At 35.7% G+C, this 16,336-nt stretch overlaps 1 long non-coding RNA gene across 1 annotated transcript; it reads right to left on the bottom strand.

Moving 5' to 3' along the window:
* Positions 1-3,268: 3,268 nt before the first annotated feature.
* Positions 3,269-11,396, bottom strand: LOC131420134 (uncharacterized). Its single transcript, XR_009223481.1, has 4 exons — positions 10,890-11,396; positions 8,476-8,596; positions 7,421-7,502; positions 3,269-6,093 (listed from the first exon to the last, which is right to left on the bottom strand). It is a non-coding gene; the product is annotated as an uncharacterized LOC131420134 (long non-coding RNA).
* Positions 11,397-16,336: the final 4,940 nt, after the last annotated feature.

The raw sequence follows: 16,336 nt of genomic DNA, 5'->3' as shown, positions 1-16,336 counted from the left end.
AGACTAGTAATCTATAAATGAGTTTCATTTAAAGACTATAAGTAACAACTGGGTCTCTAAAGAGGAACGATTTCGTCTCTTATCACAGATATTGATAACTGCCAAACCCAGGATTGATAACAGGCTTTTATCAACAATTTGAGGAGTGACACCAGCAAGATGGTGGAATAAGAGATTCCAGCCCTCATCCCACACAGAAACACTGATTTTGGTAACCTCCTACAGACAAGAATACCTTCTTCAATAAATGGTGCTGGGAAAACCGGATTATCCACATGTAAAAGAATAAAATTGGACCCATATCTTATACTATACACAAAATCAGCTCAAAGTCAAGGCTTAAATGTAGACCTGAAACTGTAAAACTCCTAGAAGAAAAATAGGGAAAAAGCTCCTTGACACTGGTCTTGGTAATGACTTTTTTTGGATATAAACCGAAAGCATAGGCAACAAAAGCAAAAACAAACAAGTGGGATTACATCAAATTAAAAATCTTCTGCGCAGCAAAGGAATCCATGAACAAAATGGAAAGATAACCTACACAATGGTAGAAAATATTTATATATTCATCAACATATTTATATGGCATACCATATATCTGATAAGGGGTTAATATCCAAAATGTATAAGAAGTCAAACAACTCAACAGCAAAAAAAAAAAAAAAAAAAAATCCTGATTAAAATACGAGCAAAGGACTTGAATAGACATTTTTCCATAGATGACATACAAATGGCCGACAGGTACATGAAAAGGTGCTCAATATCTCTAATCAGCAGAGAAATGCAAATGAAAACCACAATGAGATATCCTCTCACTCACATTAGGATGTCTATTATGTAAAAAGGAAAAAAAATGATGATAAATCTTGGCAAGGAGGAGGAGAAAAGGAAATCTTGGTATACATTAGTGGGAATATAACTTGGTACAGCCATTACGGAAAACTGTATGGAAGTTCCTCAAAAAATTAAAAACAGAACTACCTATGACCCAGCAATCCCTCTTCTGGGGACTTATCCGAAGGAACTGAAATCAGTATCTCAAAAGATATCTGAACTCCCACGTTTACTGCAGCATTATTCACAGCAGCCAAGACATGGAAACAACCTAAATGTTCATTATAGGATGAATGGATAAAGAAAATGTAGTATCACCTACAATGGAATATTATTCAGCCTCTAAAAAGTAGAAAATCCTGACATTTGCAGCAACACAGATGGACCTGAAGGTCATTATGCTAAGTGAAATAAGCCAGACACAGAAAGATAAATACTGCATGATCTCACTTATATGCAGAATCTAAAATAGTCAAACTCAATGAAGCAAAAAGTAGAATGGTGGTTGCCAGAGACTGAAGGGAGGGAAAAATGGAGAGGTGATAGTTAAAGAGTACAAAGTTTCAGTTATGTAAGATAAAGAAGGTCTGGAGATCTACTATAAAGCATTGTGCCTATAGTTAACAATACTCTATTGTATATTTAAAATTCGCTAAGAGGGTAGATCCTATGTTAAGTGTTCTTACCACAAAAAATCAAATAGTAATAGTAATAAAGAAGGCAGGAGGAAACTTTGGGAGGTGATGGATATGTTTACAGCCTTGATGATGGTGATGGTTTCATGAGTTTATACTTATCCCCAAACTCAAGTTTATGCATTAAATATGTAGATCTTTTTATATGGTAATAATACCTCAGTAAAATGGTTTAAAACAATAAAAATGAAACAAAATAGGTTAGCATAGAAAAAAAAATACAAAAATAATTTGATGGAATTATAAGTTTTGGGAGCCAATATTATGGGCGTCTTAGGGATGGTTTCTCATTTTTGCATTTGCTCTGAATTAACAACTAATGAATAGTTGTCCTCACTACTCTTTTGCAGCTTAAGTTGGAGGCTAGAGAAAGAAAAAATCTCAGAAGCAGTGAAGTTTTATTTGCTATTGTCAATAATATTTCCTGATAGTTTTTTTCCCCTCAGAGGGAAAAGTTATCCGTCTGATGCAGCCATGCTCTCCCTATGTCTCAAGCCATTTCCTCAAACATATTTCCTCTGTGCTGTCTTGATCTAACAAGATACCACACAAGAGTATTTTAATCATTGATATGGACCTGGTAGGGTGCCTCCTATATATATAAATACTTTTAGCTTGCTCAGAGGGCTTCCATCTTTAATATTCTATTTTATCCCAGAAACATTTTTGTGGTATTAGAGCTAGAATGAAATTCCAAAACCAAGAAGCTCAAACACTTCCATTTTCAGCTATGACCAGGTCAGTGACTTTTACAAAGCTAAATTCAACATATTCCTGGAACCACAGCTTTCTCATCAACTCACAGGCTATTCAGAGGGCCCAATATTACTAGGGATTTTAACTGCAAGCAACAAAAACCAATTCTGGCTAACTTAAACACAAAACGACAAACAAAAGGGGTTTATCGGAAGAGTATGACATAGCTGACAGAAACACAGAGCGAGCCAAAGAACTAGGTCAATAAAAGGAAGGAACAAAAGTAGTGCCAGCAACTGGGTAAGAGAAATTAATAACAGTATCTCTTAGATGCTTTCCTGGTGATGACAAAACCACTATCAGTTTTGGTCTTTGTGTCTCTGCTCAAGTATATAATTCCAGGGGTACACTTCTTGAAATTTGCTAAAAAAAAAAAAAATGGATAGGGCACATTTTTGACAACTGGTATCACAACTAAATATCACAGTAAAGGTGTTAGGCCAAAGGAAAAAAGCATGTGCTGATACCAGAAGAGGAGGAATGTATGCTGGTTAAGTTAAAACAACATTTGCCCAAAACAAGCATAACAGTTGATCTTACATCATCCCTATAAACTATTCAAGGTAGTTATTATTACCAAAGTTAAGGGTAAGGACATTGAGGAAAGAGGAGTTAGGAAATTAGAAAAATAATCAGGAATAAAACAGAATTATGGCAATTTTCATTTTGATGTGCTTTCCAGCATACAATCAGTGTCTCAATATACGATAATAATACTTGGCACCAGTTGTGAGTGCAATTCAGATTCTTAGCACAAGAACTAGAACAATGGGGGGAAATTTCATTAATCTAGGAAAGTCTATGTTAGTGAAATGTCTATTTTAGAATATTTATGGTACTGTTAAATGCATAAATTTGATCCAAATCATAGTAGAGGTATAGACTAAATTTCTCCTCTGATGGTTAAACAAGGCCCAGAAATAATGTTTTATAATCTATCAAATAGTAATGAGCACACTGCAAATAGTAACTTTTCAAAAACATTGGAAGAATTATATATGCCAGGTAATCCTTAGGCACTTTACGTGTATTAAGCCATTATCACAATTCCATGATGTGAACTCCGTGAGTACTACCATGTAATGGATGAAGGAGGTGAAACACCAAGAAGTAGGTACTATTATTATCACTGTTTTACAGACAAGGAAATTAAGATCCCACAGCCAGTAATTGGAAAGGAACAGATAATGGTCTGATAATAATGATTTTCAGTCTAACAAATGTTTAAACTGCCTGTATAATACATTTTCTTTCTCAATAAAAATCACTCCAAAAATCTTATTAAGACTGTTATTTTGCTTAGCAATCTATTTCTTTGGGTGACAAGAATAAGAAAACTTCGGCCAGTTCCCTTTGGAAACTATCCCAAATCGAGAATCAGCAAGGGCTAGGCTAATGAAGTATGACTGCATTTGCAACCACCACCTGACACACCCACAGCACCAGACCGATATAAGAACGAGTCACAGATAGCAATACTGTCAACTAATGTCATAAAACAGTTCGAAGAATGAATATTCTTGCCAACCAAGTTTTTTTTCCAGTTAACATAACAGAATTTCTTTAAATACCACTGAGTTATCTCTTTAAAAAGGGGTTTCATCTGAGTCATCCTAGCTAAAAAATCACATCCTTAACAAAATTTAGAACCAAGTCTGAGGGCAATTGTGTACCCTCTTGAAAACTTGGGTGCAAGTAGGGCTAAGAAAGCAGCTGTGACTGTCATTTACTGGAGCTGATAGTGTTTGAATTAGAAGAAAATGGTATTCTTTGGCAAAAGTTCAGGAAATAAGTTGTCCAGAATGCCTTTGCATAATATCTGATTTTGAAGAAACAGTGAAAGTTGTAGAACTTAATGACCCTCAAGCTATGCTTCTTAGAACAGTACCCTCTTAGTAGGATCTTCATGGCCAATAGTTTCGGGCTTTAACCCATCAGCCAGTAAATAAAGTATTGAATACCGATTATTCACTTACCATGGTACTGCGGCTACTAGTAATGCAGAGGACATGATTGCTTTCCACAAATAGCTCATCTCATCAATCAAAAGTTTTCAAGTAAAGGGCCGACCCCGTGATGTAGAGGTTAAGTGCGCATGCTCCACTGCTGGCTGCCCGGGTTCGGATCCCAGGCGCGCACCAATGCACCACTTGTCAGGCCATGCTGTGGTGGCGTCCCATATAAAGTGGAGGAAGATGGGCACGGGTGTTAGCCCAGGGCCAGTCTTCCTCAGCAAAAAGAGGAGGATTGGCATGGATGTTAGCTCAGGGCTGATCGTCCTCACAAAAAAAAAAAAAAGTTTTCAAGTATAAAACTGGGTAGGCTGAATTTCATTTAGCATAACTAGTATAGAAAATGTCCAGCCTTTCCTTGAGAAGTACTCAGGCCACATCTCACACATACGCTCTCTGAATTCAACCCAATTTTCTTTTTGTATTTAAGACCACTAGCCAGTATTAAGAGACAGACGGAGGACATCAATAAAAAATACAGAATATATGTTTGTTTGGACAAGTTACTTTCTTACCCCCAACAATCAGTCCCTGAAAATTTCAAAGTAGAAACTATCACACATCATTAAAGCAATGAGGATCACTAATTCAATGAGATTGTAACACAACATTTTTTTCTGGTAATTCTAGCCAACTTGAAAATAAGGAATGACTTTCACTGCCAAAGGGTACTTTTCCTTTATAATTGTAAATATCTCTGTGTAAAATAAGTTGAATAAGTTGTGCAGTTCCTCTGAGTGTTAAAAGACTAGACACTTTGTCTTTTTTGTTTTGCTTTGTTTTCAAGCCATCACAGTGGTCCTGGCGTATAGTAGGTTTTAAAAAGCATTTGTAGAACAAATGAATAAAGATACGTATGTGATACAACAAACCATGCATAGGTAAAATATTTCAACATTGCAAAAGTGTATGCCTAGGCCAGCATGTAGTGCAGAGGCAGGATGGATGTTTCTTAACTCCCACCCACTCGATAAGAGATTGTTGAATGGTTAGGAAACTGCACGTGTTACTGGAATACTTTATTATAATGGCCAAATGTTCTTGTCTTTTTCTTCTACAAAATGCGTAATAGGAGACAATGAGTTAATCTGGGCGTGGTAACCCCATGTTATGGAGAAAGAGTCAGTGAAAACCTCATCCTTCTTTTCTTTTTTACCTGCAAATAAGAGTTGGAGAATTCAGATATCTAAATTAGTGTTTTCCAAATAGTGTTCCATGGACCCCTGGGGGGCTGCCTCAGCAAAGCAGGAGAAAACTGAGTAGATGGCATCTGGGTTTCTCACCATTACCATTCCCTCCACCGAATTTCAACAAGAAAAAAATCTGTTTTACACATAAAAAACATATTTTATACGCAATCTAAATAAAATTATCTTCGTAACAAAAAAATGGGATACTAATAATTGGAGATCACTTATTTAAATGAGTTCTGTTTCCTTTAAAGTAGCAAAGTTGAACAATCATACATTTAATGCAGTGTTGCAGTCATTCAAAACATTGTGGACACTTGTCTGGAAAGTGTCTTTAGATAAGATGGTCCAAATCTTTTAGTTTCTTCTTTGATGGAAAATATTCAACTCTTAAAAGCTGACAGTCTTACAAGGCAGTCAATTTATTCAGACCAGTTCTGATGCTCAAGGTAGGAGATTAAGCTGGATAATTAATATCATGTTTGATCAAACGTGACTATAAAGCAATGAGATGTTCAATTCCCATGTGGATGAGGGCCAGGGAGGTGTCGGAAGATGGAAACGGTGTCATTCAGCATTGCTCATGTATTTATGCAGATGAAAATCCTGAACAGGAGAGGAGAGTTTAGTTAGAATTTTTAGATGACCATATTATTCTAAATCTTCTGCTGGCTTAACATGTGTGTGGGGGAGAGAGAGAGAGACAGAGAGACAGAAAGACAGAACGAGGGGAGAGGTAGGGATGTCCTTATTTCCTTCTCAAGAACCTGAAAGAGTTTAGCAAATGCTAGCTATCACGACACAACAGATTTCACTAATTCATACTCTTCCTTGAATGGCCCTTAAAATACACTACTTCCTGCCAATGGAATCTTTCAACTTCACTGTATGTGGGCAAGACCATGACTAATGACCTTCAGACATAAAAACAAAATGAATAAGAAGATTTGCTATATGAGTTTGCTGCCAATCCCACAGGCATTTTCAACAAATTAAAAGCAATTTTTATTAACAGGAAAGTAAGAGATGCTAAAGCAGTACTTTAATTATTAGTTTGGGTTTATTAAGAACGTATATTGTTAGTAGCTCCCATTTTTTGAGTTCCTACTCGATGTCACGCAATGGGCCTTTACATACATTGTCCCACTCAATCTCCACAGCAAATCTTGCCCACGGTCACGTGGCTTATAAGTGGGAGAGACTCTAAGTGAACCTACTCACATTCTCCCTTCATCCAGGTCTCTGCTCAAATCTTGCCTTCCTAGCCTCTCTTTCTCTATCCTGTTTTGTTTTCCGTCACAGCACTGATCCTCCCCTAACAAATCATATACAGGTTTATTCAAGTCTCCTCCATCTACAGACTGTAAGAGCAGTATCTTTTTCTATTTTGTTTACTGTTGAATTTCTAGTGCAATGTTACAGTTTTTTGGTCTATAACAGGTCCTTGATAGGTATTTGTTAAATAAATGGGTGTGTGAATGAATGTTTGATGAATGAAAAAATGGGCAAATGGACAGATTCTTCTCTCCTTCAGAATCCCCAATGTTTTCACTATACCATACTGCTTCACAATTGCAAAGGCATTTTATTATTTCTAACAACAGCAAACTCACTTCTAACTGTTACCCTGAAATCCTTATTCCCCAATCACTGCCCATCCTGTTAATAACACAGGGCAGGAAGGCTAGATCTTTAACTGGAGGCTATAGGATATCAACAGGGCAGCAATAACGTCCTGCTGGTGTAGAGAGCCAAAACAAGGACTGCAGCAGCCAGGTGTCCTCCCTCCTGAGAGTCCTGCTCACACTTGGTAGGACTGGGAAATTATAAAGGATGGTTGCCTTCTGAAGACAAGCGCAGTACCTGAGTAGAGAGATGGGGAAGCCCTCTATGCTAGGGAAAAGGGAGTGGTGAGCATAAGCCCCAAACTCACCAGTATCGTAGCTTTAACCCACCCAACAGCTGGCAGGCCGGGCCTTCTGTTGTTTCCTTTCTTTCCAGGAAATCAAGATGGGCTCACAGAGAAAAATTAAGAGACATTTAAGGAACATAAAAACTATTTTAGAAGACAACAAAAAGAAAAACTTTTAATGGAGGAAAATAAACTAAAGAGAAGGGACAGTACAGAAATTGAAAACAAGTAAAAGATATTTAAACAGAGAAAGGAACATATTCGCAACTTGCAGTAAGACAATCAGATATTTCTAAAGTGGAAATATTGGACATGAAAGATTTTTGAAATAAATAATCCAATGGGGTAGCAGAGTGAAGACATTCAAAATTACATGACTTAAGTGGTAGACTGGGGCAGAGAACTCTCCCAGAAGGCATGAGAAAAAAAAACAGAGAAATAGAAGAAAAAATGAGAAGACAAGACAAGAATGTTGGAGAAAAGAAATAGAAGTGTCAAAATTCATTGAGTTGGAAAACCAAAAGAGAAAATAAAGAGTGTTGGCAGGGGATAAAATAGTTGATAAAATTATAACCAAGAATCTTTTCAAAACCAAAAAAGGATTTATTATTAGGCTTCATTTGACAGTGTTCTATGGCAGAGACAATTCTCTGCTTGTACCAAACTATTTCACTGACCTCCTGGGCACACAACAAGACTACATTTTCCTTCCCTTCCCCTTGTATCTTGGTGGAGTTAAATGACTAATTCTAGATCAAAGGAGCCAGGCAACTGGATGACCACATTGGACAACTACCTGCCAAACAGCTAAACGGACTGTCAAGAGAGTGAAAAATATACATTTACCGATTTTAAACGCCTGGATTTTGGAGTTGTTTTTTACAGCAGTTAACCTAGTCTGAGCTCCTAGTGTGCTGGGATAGATAATCAAAAAACAAAAATCAAACCTAGACACATATTCACAAAGAAAATGCCAAAATCAAATCATATATAAAGGAATAAAAAAACCATAGTAACGTCTCTTCAATAGCACCAGGATATGCAAATACTGAAGGAAAACAAAATTGAACCTTTACTTTAATATTTATCTGAACTAATATATACATATTTTGGTAAAATAAAGTGTCAGCATAAAAATTATCAGAAATTTTATCATAACGTGTATCTTCTTTGAAAGATTCTTTAAAAGATATATTCCTGCAAGAAGAAAAATGAATAGAAAAGAAATAAATGTTATATTGCAAATAAGAATGCATAAAGAATTTACATTGTAACTAAATAAGGAATAGCAATATAGTCCTAAAACTCCTTACAATATCAACACAGAGCAAAGGAGTCCTTTTGGGTGGGACAATAGATATCGATAGAGAAAAATATGTAATTATGGGTCTCTAATATAACACACAACTTTCAGGCCAGGAGAAGTTTTGTTACAGCTAATGGTAGGAAAATAAAAAAACGGGAAACATAGTAAATAAAAATCATCAAAACATTACAGAAATAAGTCCTAGCATAACTGAAATTATAGTAAACAAAAACAGGCTAAACACACTTAATACAAGATGAGGATTCTCAGTTTGAATTTAAAAAATATACACAAATCAAGTCATGAAAAGACATGGAGGAACCTTAAGTGAATATTACTAAGTGAGAGAAGACAATCTGAAAAGTCTACGTACTATATTATTCCAACTATACGACATTTTGGAAAAGGCAAAACTATAGAGAATAAAAAGGTCGATGATTTCCAGGGGTTGAATTTGGGAGAAAGATGAATAGGTGGAGCACAGAGGATATTCAGGGCAGTGAAAATACTCTGTATGATACTATAATGATGGATACACGTCATATACATTTGTCTGAACTATAGAATGTACAACATCAAGAGTGAACCCTAAGGTAAACTATGGACTTTGGGTGATTATGATGTGTCAATGGAGGTTCACACTTGGTAACAAAGTACCATTCTGTTGAGTGATGTTGATAATGGGGGAGGCTATGTATATGCGGGGGCACAGGGTATATGAGAAATCTCTGTACATTCCTCTCAATTTTGCTGTGAACCTAAAACTGCTCTTAAAATACACACACACACACACACACACAAACACACACACAATGTTGTCCAGAAGTGACACATTTTATAAAGGGTGAGGGCAGAGAAATATTGTGGGAAAAGCAAGGTTTAAAATGTATATCTTTTGAACCAAAAGCATATGAAACAAATATGAATCAGAAGAAAACTGGATATTAATTTCAATATCAGTCAAAATATAATTTCGGATAAAGGCAAAATCACTTCTTTATTCTACTGTTTCTTTAATGCTGGCACTGTTTTCAACAGTCGGGTTATAGCAAGGAGAATCCAAATTGTCCTTGCCTTCATGCAGTTTATATTTTAAAAGGATACAAATTAAAGAAAAACACACACATTAAATAAAACATATAAGATATCCTCAACATTGAGGGTATAATGCAAAGTGAAATAAGTCAGAGGGAGAAGGTCAAATACCGTATGATTTCCTTCATTAAGTAGTAGATAATAACAACAATAAACAAACACATAGGGACAGAGATTGGATTGGTGGTTACCAGAGGGGAAGGGGGGAGGGAGGAGGGTGAAAGGGATAATTCGGTACATGTGTGTGGTGATGGGTTGTAATTAGTATTTTGGTGGTGAACATGATGTAATCTATGCAGAAATAGAAGTACAGTGATGTACACCTGAAATTTTTACAATGTCATAAACCAATGTTACTGCAATAAACAAAAAATTAAAAAAAAAACATATCAGATATCATGTGGTAATGAGTACTTTCAAGAAAAGTAAATCGGGATACATGGAATTAAAAAGCAAGGTGGCATTTGAGCAGGACTGAGAGGAAGAGAGGTAAATAAACATGAAGCTATCCAAGGGAACAGGATGCCACACAGGAAATAGCAATAACAAAGACCCTGGGATGGAAGCATGACTTGCATATTCAATATCATCAAATAGGACAGTGTGGCTGGAACGCAGTTGGCAAGTACAGATGGGTAGGTGAGGTTAAAACAATCACATAGGACTTTTTTTGTCATTGTAAGGATTTGGGTTTTAACTGTAAATGAGATGAAAAGACATAGGGAGCTTTTAAGCCAGATGAAAAACATGTTTTGAAAGGTTACTATGTCTGTCAAAGCAGATGGATGTGTTAGCAGGCTATTGAAATAATCCAAGCAAGAGATGATGGTGGCTTGGACCAGAGGGATAATGGCTGAAGTATAAAGAAGGCATTTGTATTCTGAATATATACTGACAGTAAAGCCCAGAGAACTGACTGATAGATAGGTGGTAGGGTATGAAAGAATGCTACAAGTCAAGTAGAACTTCAAGATGTTTTAGCACATTTAGCGAAATGGTGGAAGACTGGTGGAGGAATAGGGCTTTTTTGGAGGGAGAGGGTGGTGATCAAAAGTTGACTTTTGGATATGTAAATTTTAAGATACTCACTGAATATCAAGAGGACACATTAAGGAGGCAGTTGGATATAACGGAGAAGTCCTGCCTAAAGATATAAATTTGGAAGTCATCAGGACATAGATGGTGATCTCATCTAGACTGATGGTTTTAAAAATCAAGATAGTGATTATAGATTGAGAAGAGATGATGTTCAAATATAGAGCCTTCTGACACACCAATATTTACAATTCAGGGAGATGCTAAGGAGGCAGTCAAGGAAACAGAGTAGTACTGGCTGGTGAGGATGTGATTGGTGGCTAATAATAATTATATAAAGCAATATTCAATCTCACTAATAAGACAAATGTAAATTAGGATAACAACATGGTATCATTTTACATCTCTAAATAGGAAGAAATAGCACATCAAATAGCATCTCTTGTTGGTGAGTGTTTGTAAAATCTTGTCAGTCAGAGTGTAAATGGATGCAGACATTTTGGAGTATGATCTTAGTACTTAGTAAAATAGAGCATGCATATAACTTATTACAGAGCAATCCAGACTCTGGGTTATGTACCATAAAAACACAAAGATGCACAAGGAGAAAGAAAATAGTGGGAGGATATTAATAAATAATGCATGCTATAATCATAAAATAGAAAGCAATTAACCAATCAAAGGGAATGAACTAGATCTACATATAGTAACTAATATTTTTGGAATATCTTTTTGAGAGAATGAAGTTTAGAGTACATCGCTAATATGAAGATTAAATATATATACAAGAAACAGTTTTATCCATATCTTACAGATACATATACATACATATATGGAATGGAAGAGTAAAAGAACATACATTAGATAAGTGAGGGGTAAGATATATAGAAGGAAGGCAAGGGGAATAGGCTTGGTGATGAAATGTGAAAGGAAACAATGATAAAATTGTATAGAGTGTTCTTGCCTAAACCAATTATGATTCTGTGTTTTGAACTGAATAATCATCTGAAATCTCTTGATCCATTTCCTGAAGAGAAAAAAATAAATAAAATTTTCAGTAATCAGACAACATTTACTGTGACTTAAATATAAAGTTTCCTATTAAAAGAATTTTTAAAAATGGAAAGTCAAATTACCTCTAGGAGTCATATTCATTTAAAAACTAAATGGTAATAAATGGGAAATACACTATGTCTTGAAGTATGATACATAGCAAACTTTTCCTGAACTTTTCTATGCCAAGAACCTTAAATAATCATGACACCCAAATATCAGAATCCCTGAAGAAAGTACTATTCCTTGCGATAAAAATTTCCAGACATCTGAAAAATAACTTTCTACATAACAAAGTTTTCTATTTTTTTATGATAATAGACATTGGAATATGTCTAATACATATTATATTACTCCGTCTCAAATAGAAGGCAATGTATGGAATTTAAAATCCATTACTAATTTATACCCTAATAGCCAGTAAGATAGCAAGAGGTCTTTTTGCCACTGTTCAGTAAAATCTTCCTGTCCCACAGATTTGATTATCATTTTCTGATCATCATTGCCATGGTCTCTCTGCTACCATTTATACTATTGGCCGGATACTTATCTTCTTTTTACTTTTTTCTTCCATTTTCTTTCTACTTTTCTTCTCTCTACATTTCTTCCTGTTTGAGCCTTGGACCCTATGACTCCTTTTCATTCTCTGAATTTCCTCTTATAAGAAATAAGAGAAAATTTTGTTTTTTGTTTTAAGGGAGTCTGATTTCACAGTCTGCAATCATCAATTTGGTCAGCAAACCAAACAATTCGACTTTTCTGGGAGGGGCCAGAAAAGATCCAGGTTTGGGTCTTCCCTAGGGAAGCAACTATTCAGAGCACCAGAAGTGGAAAAGAAATGGGCATTTCCGTTCTGCAACTTAATATTTCGGTAAATTCAATCAAATTGACTAACTTCTTTAAAGCTTCAGTTTTCTTTCATCTTTAACCAGGGACTAATAATAACACATCTCATAAGGCTATTTTGAAGATTAAACAAGACAAATACATGTAAGGCACTTATCTCAGTGCCTGGTTCATAAAATACTTAATATTCCCAATAATTTTGATACCGATTTTCAAATGTAAACCAACTATGCTGTTTTTTTCTAGATTCCATGTTTTAAATTTCTAAAACAGCCAAAAACTGCCCAACCAAGAAACTGAGATGTTCTAAGTAACTGAAATGCTGGTTTTTAGCCCTAAACTTCAAAATCCTTTTATATATTTTTAACAAAATTAGAAAATGTATAATTATCTTAAACTACCTTTCAAGTCCTCTAAAATATATTCACCAACATGAATACGATATTGCAAACATGAATAATAAAATGCTATACTACCCAGAGTTCACTAGGCTGACCACTTTATATTTTCATGAAACGAAATAGTTCTTAAATACTTTAGCTTAAGATCCTAAAAAGCTTTCTTGCAGTGACCCATAAGTATATTTCTTCTAGTTACACACCCAGAACTATTTTTAAACTTAGAATGGTACCTTCTATATAACACTTGAGAAAAACTGAAATTGCAAGACACAGATCTAATCTCAACAAACACAAGGTTGGGTCTGAGAAGGAATTCGTGGTAGTTTGCAAAGTTGGCAACTGAGCCATCTCCAACTTAAACTCTGGCTCAGTTAAATTTATTTTCCCTCTATATAATTTTTAGGATTGCACAGAGGAGAAAACACGTTATGATTTTTATCAGACTTGATGCCATTCTATAGTTTGGAGGGGAAATTAAAATTAATTTAAATTTTCATGAAAACTTCCAGACATCTGAAATTCAAAATATCTTTCTCCAACATTTAACTTCATAAGCAGACAGTGTTTGTCCAAAAGTTCTTGTGTGTGAGCCAACAGAACAAAGGTCATGGATGTACCAGCAAAGAGAAGGCTGAAACAAGATAAAGATGGATGATACAGTGTGCTGAACACAGTCTCATATATTAGGATATTCTTGGTTTCAATTTTGAGAAAACATGCCCTAATTAAATTCCAATACATTATTGATAATTTAAATGGAAGAAACCAGTTTTATAGGGCCTGTCTTAGCTCTGCTTCCCCCCCCAAAAAGCAAATCTAAGACAAAGGTTTATGTGTGAGCAATTTATGGGAACATGATCACAGGTAACAGGAGTGAGGGACAGGGGAATGAAACAGGAAGTAAAAATGAGAACCAATACAAAGATACAGTTGCTCATTACTCTGGGAAACTGGTTCCTCTATCCCTCAGTAATCATCTGAGGAGCTTAACAAATGTGTCTAGGAACCATCTGTCCACTGGAAGAGAGAGGGAGGCATTTATCCACCTGGTTTCACCCCCCACACTTCCAGGTTGTGTATGCATTAGCACAAAGTACAAAGGAGTTCCCATAGGTTGCCCATGATGTGGTATCAGAGAAGATGTGGACCAGGAAGTTAGAGGCACCTCAGTTCAGGTCTGAGGCTCTGAGATGCAGTGGCAAGGTGCCGTTAGATTCACCTGCAGGAAGATGCTGGAAGCCTGCAAAGAATTGACTGCTGCAGTAGTGGTTGGAACAGAAAGTATGGGCAAAGGATTTAAAACTATGCACAAAAGTTATGCATATTAACAATTTTCAATAGAGGAAATAGATGACTTTCCCATAAGAGAATTAATTTTCCAATCTGTCAAGTCACCAACAGAATAGTTGCCAGGAATACAGTCTTGTGATTGGAGAGTTCTGTACCTGAGGGCAGAAAGGGGTGGTTACAATATAACTCTTTGCTCTTGGAATTTTACTATTATTGTCTTGGGAGAGTATTGATACAGAAAATTTAGTTGCCTAGTATTTAACTCAACAAAACAAAACTTTAAGCAACTTTGACAACCAAACTTCAGCCTGAGTTTGTCCTACATGTTAATTTATCAAATAATGTTGCATTGTCTTCAAAACTCTCTTCTATGCTATTAATTTAAATCAACATATTTGATATTGAATAGTCTATGTCAATTTCACTTCCTAGTCACTCAGCAGCTTGGAGCAAAGTAATAACCAAGCCCTACCAAGAGGAAAAATTAAATAAATAAAAAGAAAAAACAAAATAGCAATCCCAAATGCCTCAGTTTCATAATTAATATAAACAAAAACATGTTTAATCTGCTTTCAAGTGTAAATAACACCAACAGCATATTCACAGCTCACAAATGCAGTTTGTGAAACAATTTCACAACAATAAAGGAGGAAAACAAGTTTATCACAGCATGCTTCATGCTTCAAAAAGAATAAGTTGCTATAACTTTATAAAAGGCAATTCAGAAAATTTAAGTTACAATACGGGAAATGAAATCAGTCTGGCATTCCAAGAAAAATTATAACAGTGACTATTTATTATGTTTTATGATACCTTTTAAAAATCTAAAGGAATTCTAATTAAACATTTTTCCTCTCTCCTTCTCAGTTAAAAGACAAAGATTGTTTCATTGGATAGAATGCATATATCACATTAATTTGAAAGAATGACAAAGAGGATTCATTAATATAATTAGTTAATTAATATAATAATATTATAAGTTACTATCATTATAACTGGTGATTGATAGCATTTACTGGCATACTTTTGGTGAGAATTCAGCAACTATTACCTACTTCCAATCCAAAAGTAACCTATAGACTCAAATTCTTTGCCATAGTATTCTGGTAGGCTACTTTGGTTAGAAACAGTCTTAAATAAAACTTGGCTTAGGGTGAAATTATCTCTGAAGCATCTCCCTCTTTTTGTGAGTTCTTCATCATTGCATGCTTCTTTCTCTAACAAAGGACAAGCGAGAGATCTCTTTGTCTAGCTATGCCCTGCCTGGCCTGTCTCCTCATGCAGCTTCCAGACATTGGAATTGTCCTTCTGAGACGCCATCTTCTCAGGATTTAAAGAGACAATTTAAATAAATTTAGAGGTCTTTGCAGTGGATTAAAGATGGCCATAAATTCGTTAACTCCTGTCTCAGTGAGAGAGAGGGTTTATTTTCCCTCCCCTCGAATCTGTGCTGGCTTGTGACTAGTTTAACCAATAGAGAACAAGTGGCTTATGCCAGATCCAGGCCTACCATTTAAGAGGACTACCAGTTTCTGCCTTACATGTGAGATACCTGAGCCCCCACATGATACTGAGCCACCACGTAAGACGTTCAACTGCCTTGCTGGAAAGACTACAAGAAGTCTTGAAACTATATGGATATAAAGAGGGGTTCAGTTGTCTCCACCAAGATGTCAGGGAAATGAGTGAAGCCATCTTGTATACTCCAGGTGAAACTAGTTTTCAGTTAAATATCACCAAGTGGTCCAATCAATACTAGATGGTACAGAAGAATTGCCCAGCAGAGACTGTTTGAATTCCTGCCCCATAAAGTCATGATAGATAATAAAAATGGTGAAAAAATGTATTGGGATAGCTTGTGATTTAGCAATAGATAGCTGGAACAATCATATAGTCCTTTTCTTCCCATAG

The sequence above is a fragment of the Diceros bicornis genome, chromosome 22, assembly GCF_020826845.1.
Source record: "Diceros bicornis minor isolate mBicDic1 chromosome 22, mDicBic1.mat.cur, whole genome shotgun sequence".
NCBI classification, from domain to species: domain Eukaryota; kingdom Metazoa; phylum Chordata; class Mammalia; order Perissodactyla; family Rhinocerotidae; genus Diceros; species Diceros bicornis.
The sequence above is the reverse complement of the archived record's forward strand: the minus strand, read 5'-3'. Positions and strand labels throughout refer to the sequence as shown.